Here is a 17,679-nt window from a genome sequence, read left to right as displayed (position 1 = left end):
ATAACAATAATAATAACATTAAAAACGATAACAACGATAATAATAATAATAACGATTACAACGATAATAAGGATAATAATAACGATAATCATGATAATAACGGTAATAACGAAAGTTACAATAATAATGGTAATAACGACAATAACAATAATAACTATAGTAATAAAAAAAACAATAAGAAAAATAAAAATAATAATACCGATAATAATATTTATTACGATAATAATGATATTATTGATAAAGTAAATAATAATAATTATAACGACAATAATAAAAAGAAGGATTATGAAGAAGATAACGTTAATAACGATTATAACGGTAATTACGGTAATAACTTTAATAACGATAATAATAACAATAATAATAATAATAACGATATTAACGGTAATAATGTTAATAACAATATCAATGATAATAACAATTATATCGATAATAAAGATAATAATGTCTATAATAACGGTAATAACAATATTAATGGTAATAATAATGATAATAATAATAATAATAATAATAATAATAATAATAACAATAATAATAATAATAATTGTAATACTAATTATAACGGACATAATGATAATAATAGTAATTATAATAATAATAATATTAATAACGATAATAACAATAATATTATCGATAATAGTAATAATAACGATAATAATGATTATAGCGCTAATAACGATAATGCGTTAAAACGAAAATAATCATAATTATAACGATAATAATAAAGATAATGATAAGAATAAAAACAGAAATAATAAAAATAACCATAATAAAGGTAATAACGATAATAACGATAATAACGTCAACAACGGTTATAACGTTAATAACAACTATAATAACGAAAATAATTACGATTATAGTCATTTCGATAATAATGAAAATGACGATAATAAAAATAATAATAACGATAATAATGAAAAAAACGATTATAAAGATAATAATAACTATAATAACGATATTAAAAATAATAACGTATTTTCTTTTTTCTGATGGTCTGAGAATGCCAATCTTCACGCACTAACCAAGGGATCCCGCCCCCCAGTGGAACCCGTCACTATTTGGTTCCCCCATTAAAGTTCCTGAAGTGTCGGGCTCGCCGTCGTAACTGACACTACCGACTAAACTCATATCCATCCTAGTGGCGTATTGAAACCATCCCGGCACCGCCATGTGGCATTACTACGGGATGGCGCCACTGCACCAGGTCCCTTTACGGGATTCTCCCTTCGGCTTTACGGACCAGCTGCCTGGATCAATATTGGAGTCGCGTATATGGGTCGCCCATCCCCTTCTTTTTTCTGCGCAAGATGGACATGACGTACCAGGTCACCTTGTTCCACTCATCTTGATCCCGGAACATTTTCTCGACGACGTTTTCTGGCGAGATGTTTCCGAGGTCCTGCACAAGGGCGAGTCGTTTAGCGCACCACTGGGTACACCTGAAGAATGTGTCGTGGGTGTCATCGGAGGTCGAATCCCCATATGGACAGTTGTCGTCTGCTAATTTCTTCATTTTTGCAAGTTAGGAGAAGAACAGGCCATGCATTGTCAATAATTGGGTGAGGTATAAGTCGACCTCTCCCGCCTCCCGGTTTAGCCAGTTGTCAAGTCGACTGATGAGTCGGGCAGTCCACCTTCCCCTTGGTTCCTGTTCCCATCTGCTTTGTCAGGCCCCGATGCTGCTAGAGATGGCGATACTTGATTAATCCTCCTTCCCCAGAATGGGATTGAGCTGGTGGACGAATATTCTCTCCTTGTCTAGTAGATCGATCGGTATTACTCCCGCGACCACTATCACCGCGGGCTACGAGAGCATGCGGTAGGAGAACGCCCCTCCTCTGTACCGCGGCTATGCGCCTGCGATAATTCTCGTGTGCCAGCGCCTCGGCTCAGATATCCTCGCCATACAGTATCACTGCTTCGACGGCGCGTATCAGTAATCGACTCATGCACGGTCGAAGATCGTTGACGTTGGCTATAAGAGTGACAAGCGAGGCTACTACTTTTGCCGCATTGTCGGCTGCCCTGAATATATGCTCTCCAAAATTGAGCTTGCTGTCTAGTATTATTCCTAGGTAATTTACCGCCGACTTAGTTTGGACCGTCGCGTCTCCTACTGTGAAGCCGCGCAAGGAAATGGCGCGCGTCTTCGTATATTACACGATCTCCTTCTTCTAGGCTGCTAAGGACAGCCCGCGTTCTTGTATCCAGGAGATGACTCTGCGCACAAACTGGTTGACCTTCGTGTCTCTTGCGGTTATGACAACTGCATTGTCATCTGCGTACAAAATCATGAAAACACCTTCAAAGACTACCGTACGTAGAAAACCGTCGTAGAAAACATTCCAAATATCCAGTCCAAGTATGGAGCACTGGGCTGCCCCCGCTGTCAACTCCAAACATCACGGACCATCCCGTGTATTATATTCTAGGAAGCGATTGTTCAGGTAGTCCCCGAATTCGGTGTAGGTACTACGGGAAACTCCAATTACGATATAGCGCTTCCAATGCCAAGTCCCACCTGACGGAGTTGAAGGCATTTCTCACGTCTAAGGTGGTCAGTAAAACACAAAGGGTGAGATAGGTGATACGACCCTCTGTCATTTTAGCGGCCGTGACAACCTCCTAATCTGCAAGGATGGTAGAGAGGCAGGATCGAAAACAACATTGGCGGGCAGCAAAATCGCCCGCTGCCCTCAAGGTCGCGTGCAGCCGTTGCCTAAGCTGCTTCTCCAGGAGCATGCAAGCAGTACCGAGTATACAAATAGGCCCCTGTGACGAATCAGCATATGCTGGTCCCTTGCGTTTGCTTATCAGCACATGTGAAACTTTCTTCCACGGTGCGGGAAAGATGCCCTCCCTTGACACATGTTAATAATGATAATAATAACAATGACAACAATAACGATAAAAAGGATAAAACGAAAATAACGTTAATAGTAAAAATAATAATAATAAGAATAATAATAGCGATAATAACGACAATAACTATCATAAAGATAATAATGATTATAATAATAGTAATAGTAATAATAAAGATAATATCGATAGTAACGATAAGAATAACGATAAATACGATAATAACGATAATATCGATAATTATAAAAATAACGATAATAACAGTAATAACGTTAATAACGATAGTAATAATAATAGTAATAATAACGCTAATAACAATAATAACGATATTAACGTTAATAACGATTATAATAACGATAATAGTAATAGCAGCAATAACAGGGACAATAATAACGATAATAATATTGGTAATAAAAAAATATTCACAATAAATAATTCAATAAATATTACGATAACAATAGTAGTAACGGTAACGGTGAAAATAATATCGATATTAATAATAATATCAATAGTAACGATAATAACGATAATAACGGTAATAACGTTAAGAACGATGATAATAACAATAATAATAATAAAAACCATAATAATAATTTATACGAAGTTAACGTGAAATAACGTTAATAACGATCATAAAGATAAGAATAACGATAATAATAATAATAATAAATATAATAATAATTATAACGGACATAACGATTATAAAATTACAAATAAAAATAATAATAATAATAACGATATCAACGAAAATAATATCGATAATAACATTAATAACGATAATAACGATTATAGCGATAATAACGATAGTAATGTTAATATCGAAAATAACTATAATTATAAAGATAATAATAAAGTAAGGATAACATAGTCAATAATAATTATAGTAATTATAATTATAATGATAGTAATATAAGAGAAATAATAAAAAAAGATAATAACGATTAATACAATAATAACGATAATCATAATTATTGCAATAATAATGATATTAACGAAAAAAAAATAATAATAATAGTTACATTAATAATATAAATAAGGATTATAAAGAAATTAAATAAAATAACGATATTAATATTAATAATGGTAATAGAACTAATAACGATAATAGTAACGATAAAAGCGATAATAATTATAATAACGTTAATAACAATAATAATAACGATAATAACAACGATAATAATAATAATAAGGGTGGTAAAGGTAATAAAGTTAATAACGATAATAATGAAAAAAGATAACCGATAAGAACGATAATAACATTAATAAAGATAATAATTACGGTGATAACGATAATAATAACGATAACAAACGTTAATAACGAAAATATCTATAATTATAACGGTAACAATAAAAGTGAGGATAACAACCACAATAATACCGATATTAACAATAATATAAATAATAATAATAATAACGATAATAATGAAAATATTAAAAATGACTATAATAATAACTATAATAACGATAAAAGTGATAATAACGAAAATAACGATAATAACGAAAATAATAACGATAATAATAGAAATAACGATAATAACGATAATAACCACCATAATAACAATAATAACTATAAAAACAACGATAATAACGATGATAAGGTCAATAAAGATAGTAATAACGGACATAATCATAATAAAGGTTATAACGATAATAACGATAATAATAACGATTATAATAATTATAACGGTAGTAAAGATAATAACAATAATTACGATAACAATGTTAGTATCTACAATAACAAGAATGACTTTAATAACGTCATTAACGATATTAACAATATTAACGTTAATAGCGATTATAATAACGATAATAACAGCGATAATAATAATTTCGATAATAATGAAACTGACGATAGTAACAATAATAATAACGATAAAAACCATAATAATTATAATAAGAATAAATGCGAAAATAATAACGATAAAATTATTAATAATTATAATAGTAATAAAATCAAAAATTACGTTCATAACGATAATAACGATAATAATAATGATAATAGTAATAATAATAATAATAATAATAATAATAATAATAATAATAATAAAACCGATAATAAAGGGAAAAACGATAACAGCAAAAATAACGACTATAACGGGATTATACGATAACAACGATAGTTTCGACAATAAAGATAATGACGATAATAATAATAATAATACCTATAATAACTATAAAAATAAACATAATATCAATAATAACGATAATAACAATAATAATGATAATGAAGGTAATAACGTTAATAACGATAATAATAACAACAATAAATATAGTAGCCATAAGCGACATTAATAACGATAATAATAATAATAATAAAAATAATAATGGAAATAACAATAACGATAGTAATAAAGAAAACGATAAGGACGATGGTACCCATAGTATAAATAATAACGTTAATAACTATAAAAATAACGATAGTAACAGAAATAACGATAACAACGAAAATAATAAAATTCATAATAATAATAATATAAATTATGACGATAATAATAAAGAAAATTATAATATCGATAATAACGACATAAAGGGCAATAACGTTAATATTGATAGTAATAACGATAATAATAATAATAATGTTAATAACAATAATAACGATGTTAATGTTAATAACGATAATAGTAATAATAATAAATACGATAATAATAAAAATGACGTTAATAGCGATAACTACAATAATAACGATAATAAATCTAATAACAATATTGACAATAATAACGTTAAGAACGTTAACAATATAGGCAATAATAATTGTAAGGAAAACAAAGACAATAATGACGAAAATAATAATAATAAACATACTAACTATAATAATAAAAACAAAGAAAATAAAAATTATATCGATAATAATGGTAATAATGATGATAACGGTAATAATGATAATAATTATAATAAAAACGATAATAATAGTAATAACAATGAAAACTGTAATAACCTTAAAAGCGGTAATAACGATGGAAACGTTAATATGATAACAATAACGAAAATAACGATATTAAAAATATTAACGATTATTATAACAATAGCTATAATATTAATAATAACAACAAAAATAATAATAACGATAATAATGAATATAACGATAATAGAGATAATACCGTTAAAAACGATAATAGTAACGATTTTTATCTTAATAACGATAATAATAATAATAACGATAATAACGATAATAACAGTAATAATAACGATAATAATAAAAATAACGTTAGAAAAGATTATAACGATATTAATGATATTACCGATAATAACTATAATAACAATAATAAATATAATAACGATAACAACGTTAATAACGATAATAATAACAATAATATTAATAGTAGCGATAAGAGTGACAATAATAACGATAATAATAATAATAATAAAAATAATAAAGATAATAATATCAACGATAATAAGGAAAAGGAGGATAATAATTAAAATAACGATAACACCAATGATAACGATATTAACCAGAATATCATTAATAACGATAATAATAACGATAATAATAGTAGTAACGTTAACAGCGTAAATAATAACGGTAATAATAATATTTAGTTGGTGCGTATAAAATATCGGATATTCTTTAAATGTGAACGTTTGTCTTCCTGTTTTTGTTATGCTTTTGTTTTTCATATTACCTGATTTATAGTTGTTTTGTCCATTGCCAGGGTCATATTTTAGCAAAGAAGAATTTCTCAAAAGTGTTCCCTTTTGTTATTTGCTTTGAATTTTGCACCGATATAAATTCAACCGATATTCGTGTAATTGTCTTATATGAATATAAACTTGGTAATAATGCTGCAAAAGCTGCACGCAATGTAAACCAGGAGTTTGGGGAAAATACTATGAACGATCGGAATGTGCAGTGTTGGTTTGAAAAATTTCGGTCTGGTGACTTTTCCCTGCAAAATGAACCGCGTGGAAGACACGAAATGTCTATGAAAAATGATGCTCTGAAAGCATGGGTGTAAACGAATCCAACTGTTACTTCAAGTGAACTTGCTGCCAGAATGGAAGTTGATAATACAACAATATTGCGACATCTTTCTGAAATTGACATGGTGAAAAAAATGGATAAGTGGATACCGCACGAACTAACCGAGCGAAATAAGCTGGATCGCTTGAACGTATGCCTATCATTGCTAACTCCATTTAATCGAGATCCATTTTTCGATCGGATCATTACTTGTGATGAAAAATGGGTGCTATACGGCAATAGGAAAAGGTGTGTTCTGTGGCTTGATAAGGATGAGGCTTGTGCTCATACTCCACGGCCATCACTTCATCCATAGAAAATTTAAATCATAGTTTGGTGGAATGTGACTGGAGTAATACACTACCCATTCCTTCGAACAAGAATGACAATTACAGCCGAAAGGTATTGCCAATACATTGAAGAAATGCATAAAAAATTGAAAATTATACGCCCATCACTCTTAGATCGGCATGGCACAATATTTCTCCATGACAACGCTCGGCCGCATTCATCGTACAAAAGAATTGTGAAATTAAATGAATTAAAATATGAAATTTTGTAGCACCAATCTTGTTCACCAGATCTTTCGCCAACAGACTTTCATTTATTTAAACATCTAGGACTGTTCTTACGGGATAAACAGTACGAAACTGAGGACAGTCCGAAAAATGCCATATCAGTGTTCGTTGAATCTAAAGATCAGAATTACTTCAGCATAGGCATCTATGTATTAAACTCTCGTTGGGAAAAGTGTATAGAAGCAAATGGAGTATATTTTGATTAAATAAACAGCTTTTGGAAAAAAATATGCAGTTTAATATATTCACTTAAGAATCCGACATTTCATTCGCACCAAACCAATTATAATAATAATAATAATAATAATAATAATTATTATTATTATTATTATTATTATTATTATTATAAAAGTAATAAAAACAATAATAAAAAGACGTTAATGACGATAATAATATCGATTATTATTATAATAATGATAATAATGAGGATAATAATAGAAATGACGATAATGAAGATATTAACGATAATAACAATATTAACGATAAAAACGATAATAACAATATTAACGATAAAAACGATAATAACTATAATATCGATAATAACGATAATAACGTTAATAGCGTTAATAATAACGATAATAATAATAATAATAATAACAAACATAATAACATTAATAAAGATAATAACGATAATAACGGTAATAACTTTAATAACAATAATAACAACGATAACCATCCCGGCACCGCTATTCGGCATAAATACGGGATGGCGCCACTGCATCAGGTCCCTTTACGGGACTCTCCCTTCGGCTCTACGGGGCAGGAGCCTGGAGCAATGTTGGGGGCAGGTCCATGGGCCGCCCATCTCCTTCGTTTTTCTGTGCAAGTAGGCCCTGACGTACAAGGCCACCTTGTTCCACTCCTCCTGACCTCGGAGAACATTTGTGGACAACGATGTCTCGCGAGAAATTTCCGAGGACTTGCTCCAAGGCGAGTCATTCGACGCTCCACCGAGCACATTTGATGAATGTTTGGTGGACATCGTCGATGGTCGAGTCGTCATAGGGGCAGTTGCCGTCTGCAACCTTTCTCATTTTTGCGAGGAAGGAGCAGAACATACCATACCCTGTCAAAAATTGGGTGAGGCAGAAGTCAACCTGTCCCGCCTCCCGGTTTAACAAGGTGTCTAATCGACTGATGATTCGGGCCGTACATCTTCCCCTAGTATCCTGTTCCCATCGGTTTTGCCAAGTCTCGATGCTGGTAAACCTGGCGAGTCTTGATGCCTCCTCCTTTCCTAGAACGGGCCTTTGCTGGAGAACGGATTGTCTCTCTTGGGTTAGTAGATCGAACAAGATTACAACCGCGATCACATTACACCGCGGGCTCGGAGGCCATGCGGTAGGAGCACATGATTTGGAGAGCGCCCCTCCTCTGTACCGCGGCTATGCGCTTGCGGTATTTCTCGTGTCGCAGCACCTCGCCCTAAACTTCCGCGCCGTAAAGCATCACTGCTTCGGCTTCGTGTATCAATAGTCGCCTTATGCACGGTCGGGGCCCGTTGAAGTTGGCCACGAGTGTGCCAAGCGATGCCACTACTTTTGCCGTCTAGTCGGCTGCCCTAATTATGTGATCTCCAAATTTGAGCTTGTTGTCGAGCATTACACCTAAGTATTTGTCAGCCGATTTAGTCTGGACCGCCAAGTTTCCTACAATGAAGCTGCGCAAGTTGTTGATGCGCTTCTTCATAAGTAGCACGATCTCTGTATTCTGAGCTGCTAGAGAAAGCCCGTGGTCTTCCATTCAGGAGATGACACTGCGCATTACCTGGTTGAGCAGCAGCTGTGGCCTCTCCGTGTATCTTGCAATTATGACAAGTGCAACGTCATCTGCGTCCTCCACCAAGAAAGCACCTGTAGGGACTGCCATGCATAGGATACCGTCGTAGAAAATTTTGCAGATATCCGGTCCCAGTATGGAGACACAGGCTGCCCTCGATGTCAACTCCATGCTTCTTGGACCACCGCCTGTATTGTATTCTACAAAGCGCTAGTTCAGGTAACCCCCGAGAATTCGGCATATGTACTCCGAGACACTGAAATTACGTTCGAGCGCTTCCATTGCCAAATCCTATTTGACGGAGATGAAGGGACTTCTCGCGTCTAAGGTTGCCAGTAGACACAAAGGGCGAGATAGATGATTCCCTCGCTCCGTTAATTTAGGGGCCGTGACAACAACCTAAACTGCGTGGTTGGTTGAGAGGCCGGATCGAAATCCATACTGAGTGACAAGATTCCCCGCTGCCCATACGATTGCGTGCAGCAGTAGCTGAAACAGCTTCTCCAGAAGCTTACTAGCCATATCGAGCATGCAAATCAACCTGTATGACGAAGCGGCATCTGTTGGACCCTTTCTCTTGCTTATGAGCACAAGTCTGGCTATTTCCACGGGGCGGGGAAGATGCCCTCATTGAGGCACATGTTGTACATGTTTAGCAAACGCTTGGGGTGATCGCATTCAAATCGCTTGCGCGACGGCATTCATTACTTCCGCTGGAAGGCCCTCTGGTCCTGGAGACTCCTTGTTCCGCATAGAAGATACGGACCTGAGTAGCTCCTCTTCAGGAAATCGTGAATCTTCGGGGCTGCCAAGCGCATCCGAGCCAATCTCTCTCTTTGACTGTGAGGGGAATAGGGTATGAATGATATTCTCTAAAGAACTCGTGTCCTGAGGAATTCCTTGCGTGTGAGTCCCCAGCTTACGAGTTACGATCTGGTACCAAATCCGCACGTGTTCTGATCGACATCCAGGCACAGCTCCTTCCAACACCGTCGTTGACTGGACTCGATAGTCCTCTTCAAAGCTTTTTTGGCCGCTTGATACTTTGCGGCCAAGGGTGCAGCGTGGAAGTTGCGCCTCTTCGCTCGTTATGTTAACCGGCAAAGCCTTAAGCACTTCTTGCGAAGATCTGCTATCTCGTTCGTCCACCAGTATGCAGGACGTTGCTGCGGGTTCGTGCTCCTCTTTGGCACTGCTATCGCGCAAGCCTTTTGGATGAGCTGCATAAGTGCTGCAGTAATCATCCCGATTTGTGCTGTTGTCGATAGACTCGCGGAAGTAATTTGATGGGAAATTCAATCTTCATCTATGACTGAAGACAGACTCTCTCGATCCATTCTTGCGATGTTTCACCGGGAGAGTCGCACCGCACTTGTCACCGCTTGCCTCCTACCATGTATATCGAATAGGATGTACTGATGATTGCTCTCGGTATAATCCTCGATTACCCGCCAGCCACCGACTCTAGCCACAAGGTATTCGATTGCTATAGAGACGACGGGGATCGTCTCTCTGTAGCCAGGCCTTCGGAAGGTTGACGTCGAGCCTGTGTTGATTACTGTCAGCTCCAGTCTCGACACAACCTCCATGATTCGTCTTCCTCTGGAGTCCGGCCTGGCCACCCCCATTCAAGAGCTTTGGCACTGAAGTCTCCAGCAACAATGAGATTCCTTTGCATTTCACGCAGCCCGTCTTCCAGATCGTCCAGTTTGGTCTGGACGTCGTTTATCCAGGCGTTCGTGGTGAGATATACGCTGACAGTCGTCGAGTTATGTCTCACCCAAATGTAACCGCGTTCTAATCATTGATCCGACACATATATTTGCCAGGAATCTGGGATCCAAATGGCCGCGGTGCCCATTTCGTCTGCGTACCATCCTACTCCTGCTCCGTCCTGATTCTGTTCGCTGATAAGAACAATATCAGCTTCTTTCTCGGAGCAGAGCTGGGTTAGATGGCAGTGCGCCGTCCCGCTCCTATTGAGGTTACCCTGCAGCACTCTCATTCTCTTTTCTTATTGGCTGTTGCAAGGGCCTCCAGGAAGGCTTTGCTCGCCTTTGTTCCCGCCAGGTGCTTCTTTGGTTCAGCAACGCTATTGGAGCACAAGAAGCAAGTAGGCTCGCTGACATTGTAGTCTTTGATCTTGTGCACCGTGCCGCCGCAGAAATAGTAAAACTTACTGCGATCAAGGTTCATGCACAAGGGGTTCGACTGGCCATAGTCGGGACAGTAATAGCATCGCCTCACTTCTGCTCTTCGTCTGACCCTGCGACTAACGAAGCCGACCAGCACTCGGCTGGCCTTCAAAAGCTTCACAGCTGCTTTTACTTCTATTTTGACGAGGGACAGGAGTTGTTGTCTCGCATTGTGGTTCGTCATTTTAACTTCGACTTTCCCCGCGTAGTCAGGCAGAAACCTCTTTAGGGCCTTCTCGACGTCTATCAACGATATGCAGCAATCGCGTTTCTCCAGCGTAATGCTGGAGACCAGTTCCGTGATGCTGCTCGTGTCTCCTACTTCGTTCCTGCGGGTTTTTTTGAATGAGGCCCTTTTCTCCGCAGTGGTCTTGAGTTCGAGGAGAACCCCTCCTTTCCGGTCTACCGGACCGATCTAAAGTCTACCACTGCGGCGCAAGTATTGATGCGCTGGAGGATCCGACTACGTCTGCGTAAGATTTACCTTGCGCAGGTTTCAGGAAGATCGCGTACAGCTTCGGCCTCTTTTTCGGACTGTCCTCCAATTTACTGGGCTTCCTTTTCGCCTAGTGTGGTTGTTTCGTCGCCTACTTCGCTGGTTTTTCCTTATATTTTTCTTCTTGATGACCTTCATCTACTTGGTGGCTTCGGTCGACGTCGCCTATTATCTCGGTCTTTTGAGGCTTTTTTTAGCAACTGCTGCGGCCTTGTGGGTACTCTCTTAACTGCGCCATCTATTACAGAATTTGCCCATGGGTTCGGAGAAACTCGGGAGAGCTTTATGGCACACTTATTGACCTTTTTTCGAGATTCATACTGGAACTCGAGACTGTCAATGATATCATTCAGTTGTGGGAGCCCATGCTTAATCGCATTGTTAACGTTTGGATGTCTTGTAACAGCCGATTTCATTTTGGCAAGGAGGACTTTCGCTTGCGCCTGTGTCACACTCTCTCTATCTTGTGGAGTCCCCTTCGCACGTTGGATAGATGACGTCAAGCCGGAGAACCGCATGCTATCAACGGCCCTGGCAGCACTTTGCCACTTCTCCAAGTGGCCTTCTTCATATCCTACCCTTCCTGGCACTTTCGTCACACTACAGACCAGGACGCATAACTATTGTGCCCTTTCTGATTCATTATCCAGAGCTGGGGGCAGTTTGCCTAACCCAAACTCCAGGTAGGTACTGGATGACGCCGGCGGGTGGCCTTCCCTACCACTAACCTACTCCGCCGTGGCGTGGATGTCCCTCCCACTACCGCTTATGACTTACGCGGTGCTCTCCCTCATGAGTAATATATTGTAGGGAGGCAAGCTCCCGAAAAGAAAGAAAAGGAACGCATGGCAACTAGACAGTGAGAGAAAGAATAGAAAAGGATATGAAAGAAGAGCAAAGGAAGGAATAGCCGTACAAGAACATTCACACGCCAGTCACACGGATACATTTAGTCTCCTATTACGACAAGCAGGCAGTACTGTGGGAGTATTCTACTTCCCTCTATCCACAGGGGAACGCCGACAATAATAACTATAATAATAATAATAATAATAATAATAATAATAATAATAATAATAATAATAATAATAATAATAATAATAATAATAATAATAATATTAATAATAATAATAATAATAATAATAATAATAATAGTAATAATAATAATAATAATAATAATAATAATAATAATAATGATAATGATACTAATAAAACTATCCATAATAATAACTATAGTAAAAATAATAACGATTATAGCGATAATGACGATACTAATAACCATAATAATGATAGTAACGGTAATATCCATAATAATAATTTTACTAATAATAGAAATGGTATCGACTATAACAGAAATATCAATAAAAAAAGGAGATAACAATGATAACGATATTAATAATAATAACGATATTAACGTTAACAATAACATTAATAAGAATAATAACGATAGTAACAATAGTAATGTTAGCAATAACAATAATAAAAATAATATCAATAATAATAACATCAATAGTAATAATTATAACAATAACAATGATAGTAATAATAAGCATAATATCGCTAATAATAAAAATAATAATAATAAAGAAAATAAAGACAATAACGATAATAAAATCGTTAATTATAATAATAAAAACAATAATAAGATTAATATTAACCATAATAAAAGAAAAAACAATAGTAAAAATAATGACAATAATAACGTTAATAACGATAATAATAACGATCGTAATAAAAATAAAGATAGTAACGATAATAACGATTGAAATTACTATAATAATAATAGCAATAATAATATTAATAATAATATTAAAGCGGTAATAACGGTAACTAGGAAAATAATATTAATAAAGATGATAACGATTATAATGATATTAAAAACGACAATAATAATTATGATAATAATAATAATAACAATAAGACCAATAACAAAAATAATAATAGTAACGATAATAACGATAATAATAATTATAAAGATGAAAAATGTAATAACGATAATAGTAACGATAATAACGGTAATAATAACAATAATAATTACAATAATATTGAAAGTAACGATAATAATAAGAATAACGAAACAAACGTTAATATCGTTAATAACGATAAAAATAGCGATAATGATAATTATAACGGTTAACGATTATAACGATAATAATACGATAATAATATTAGTAACGATAACCGAGGAAATAATTACGATAATAATTATAATAATGGTAATAATAATTATAATTATAATAACGTTAATAATAATAACAACTGTAAAAAAATTATTAATAATAATGATAATAACGCTAATAACGTTAATACGATAAAAGAAGGATAACAATAATAATAGCGGACACTACGACAATACTGAATATAATAATAATAATAATAATAATAATAATAACAATAATAACGATAATGATAAAACATTAATTATATTAATAAAGATATGAAGGAAAATAACGTAAATAACGATAACAATAGTAGTAATGATAATAGTCAAAATATCAATAATAAAGATAATAACGATAATAAGGGTAATAACATTAGAACGATAATAATAACGATAATAAGAATAATAACGATAATAAGAATAATAACGATAATAATAAACAAACGATACTAATGATATTAATGACAGCAAAGTGAATAATGAAAATTATAGTAATAATAATAATAATAATAATAATAATAATAATAATAATAATAATAATAACGATAACAATAGAAATGACGATAATAAATATTATAAAATTAATAACGATATTAACGATAATAACGATAAGAACGATTATTACGAAAATAATGGTAATAACATTAATCACGATAATTGTTATAATCTGGATAATACCGATAATAATAACGATAATAATAACGATAATAACGATATCAAACATAAAAACGATATCGATCATAAAAACGACATGAACGATATTAACAGAAATATAACAATATTATAACGATATTATAACGAATTATAACGATATTAACGAAGATCATAACATTAAAAACGATAATAACGATATTTTTATTATCGATAATAACAATAATTGTATCGATAGTAATAATAGTAATCATTACAACGAGGATAATAACAATAGTAATAACGATAAGAATCGTTAGTATATTAATAAAAATAATGATTTCGATGATTATGAAAATCAAAATAACAAAGATATAAGTGATAATAACGATAATAACGATAATAACGATCGTAACGTTAATAGGATAATAATAATAATAACGATAATAACGATAATAACTATAATATCGAAAATCATTAAAATCATAAAAATAATATCGATAAAAATGATAGTAAATATAATGACGTTAGTAACGTTAATAACCATAATAATAACGATAATAATAGTAATAATAATATTAATAATAATAATAGCGATAATTATGAAAAACGCAATAATAAAGTTAATAATCATAATAACGCTTATAATGTTAATAATGATAATAAATCGATTATAAAAATAATAACAATAATTTGGGTAATAACGATAATAACATAAATAACGATAAAAACGATAATAACGGTAAGAACGTTATTAACGATAATTATGATAAAAATTATAATAACTAAAACGATCATAATAAAAGCGTTAATAATAATAATAAAGATTTTGACGATAGTAATGGTAATAAATGGAATAACGTCAATTACGGTAATTATTAACGTTAATTAACGTTAATAATGTTAATATTAATAATAAAGATAATAACGAAAAGAAACGATAATAACGATAAAAATAACGGTAATAACGATAATAACAACAATTACGATAATGACGACAATAATAATAATAACAATAATAACGGTAATAATAACGATCATAACGATGATAACTACAATAACAATAATAATAAGGATAATAATAGTAATAATTATAATAATAATAATAATAATAATAATAATAATAATAATAATAATAAAGATAATAATGATAATAGCGATATAAACGTTTATAACGATAATAACGATAATAACAATAACTACGACAATAACGTTAATAACGATAACAACGATAATAATAGCGATAATAATGATGATAAGTCTAATAACGAAAATAACTATTACAATAACGATAATAACGAACAAAACTATAAAAAAAAAGATAATAACAATAATAATGATATGTATCAATAATAATGATAATTACGTTAATAACGTGAATAACGATAATAATAAAAATTATGATAATAACGATAATAAAGATAATAACAACTGTAATACCGATTATAATGATAATAACGGTAATAATAACGATAATAACGATAATAACCGTAATAACGATAATAATATTAAAAATAGTAATATTAATAATAATTGCGATAATAAAGATTTTAACGATATTACCGATAATAACAATAATAACGATAATAATACGAATAACGAAATTAACGATTATAACGATAATTTCGATAATAAGGTGAATAACGATAATAATAACGATAATAATAGTAATAAAGATAATAATGATGATAATGATAATAAAAACAATTATAACGTTAAAACGATAATAGTTACGAAAAATAAATGACGATAATAATGACAACAATAATGATAACGATAATAAGGATAATGACGATAATTACAGAAATATCGATAATAATTTCAATATCGATAATAATAATAAGGATAACAACGATAGTAACTATAACAACGATAATAATGACGATAAACGATAATAATGATAATAACGTTAACAATGTTAATGACGATAATAATAATGATAACAATATTAGTAATCATAACAGCGACGACAAAAACGAAAACTAACGATAATAGTAGTAATAACAATAGTAATAATAATAATAAGGATAATAGGAAAATAATAACAAATATACTATCGATAATATAGATAACGATAATTACGGTAACAAAGTTAGTAACTATACTAATTACAATAACAATAATAATAAGGATAAAAAGCTATTAATGGTAATATTAAGGATAAAATCTATAATACATATAATAACGATAAAAACGATAATAGTAATAATATTAATAATAATAATAGCAAGAAGAATGGAAATAACGATAATAACGGTAATATCGTAAATAACGATAATAATAATAATAACAATAATATCAATAATAACGGTAATTATAGCGACAATTACGATAATAGCGATAATATTAACGATATGAAAGATAATTACGATAATAATGATATTAAAAATAGTAACTATTACAACGTTAATACGAAATTAATAAAGATAATAATAATTGTAATCATGAGAATAACAATAGTAACACATAGAACAATAGTAATATAAATAACGATAATAACGATAAGAACGAGTATAACGGTAGTAAGTTTAATAACGTCAATAATGACGATCATAATAATAGTTACGACAAAATAGATAGAAATGATTATATTAACGATCGTAACGATAATAACGTTAATAATGATATTAACGATAATAATGGTAATAAAATTAATAACGATAGTAATACAGATAATAACAATAATTACGATAAGAGAGAAAAAAAAGATAATAATGATAAAAATGTAGAAAATAACGATATTAACGATAATAACGATAATAATATCGATAGTATCGATAGTAAAGGAGATAACGATAATAATAACGATAATAACGATTACAACGATAACAATGATAATAACGCTTAAACGATAATAATAACGATAATAACAATAACAACGATAATTACAAAAAAAATGATAATAACGATAATTTCGTTAATAACGATAATAATAACAATAATAATAATAATAATAATAATAATAATAATAATAAAAATTAATTATAATAATAATAATATCGATAATTACGAAGATATCG

General features: G+C 32.1%; 1 pseudogene; it reads left to right on the top strand.

Moving 5' to 3' along the window:
* Positions 1-6,854: 6,854 nt before the first annotated feature.
* On the top strand, positions 6,855-7,604 carry LOC146872405 (histone-lysine N-methyltransferase SETMAR pseudogene; annotated as a pseudogene).
* The last annotated feature ends 10,075 nt before the right edge of the window (positions 7,605-17,679 follow it).

Source organism: Vespa mandarinia, chromosome 19, assembly GCF_050613455.1.
Source record: "Vespa mandarinia isolate Hongniang chromosome 19, ASM5061345v1, whole genome shotgun sequence".
In the NCBI taxonomy this organism is placed as follows: Eukaryota; Metazoa; Arthropoda; class Insecta; order Hymenoptera; family Vespidae; genus Vespa; species Vespa mandarinia.
The sequence above is the reverse complement of the archived record's forward strand: the minus strand, read 5'-3'. Positions and strand labels throughout refer to the sequence as shown.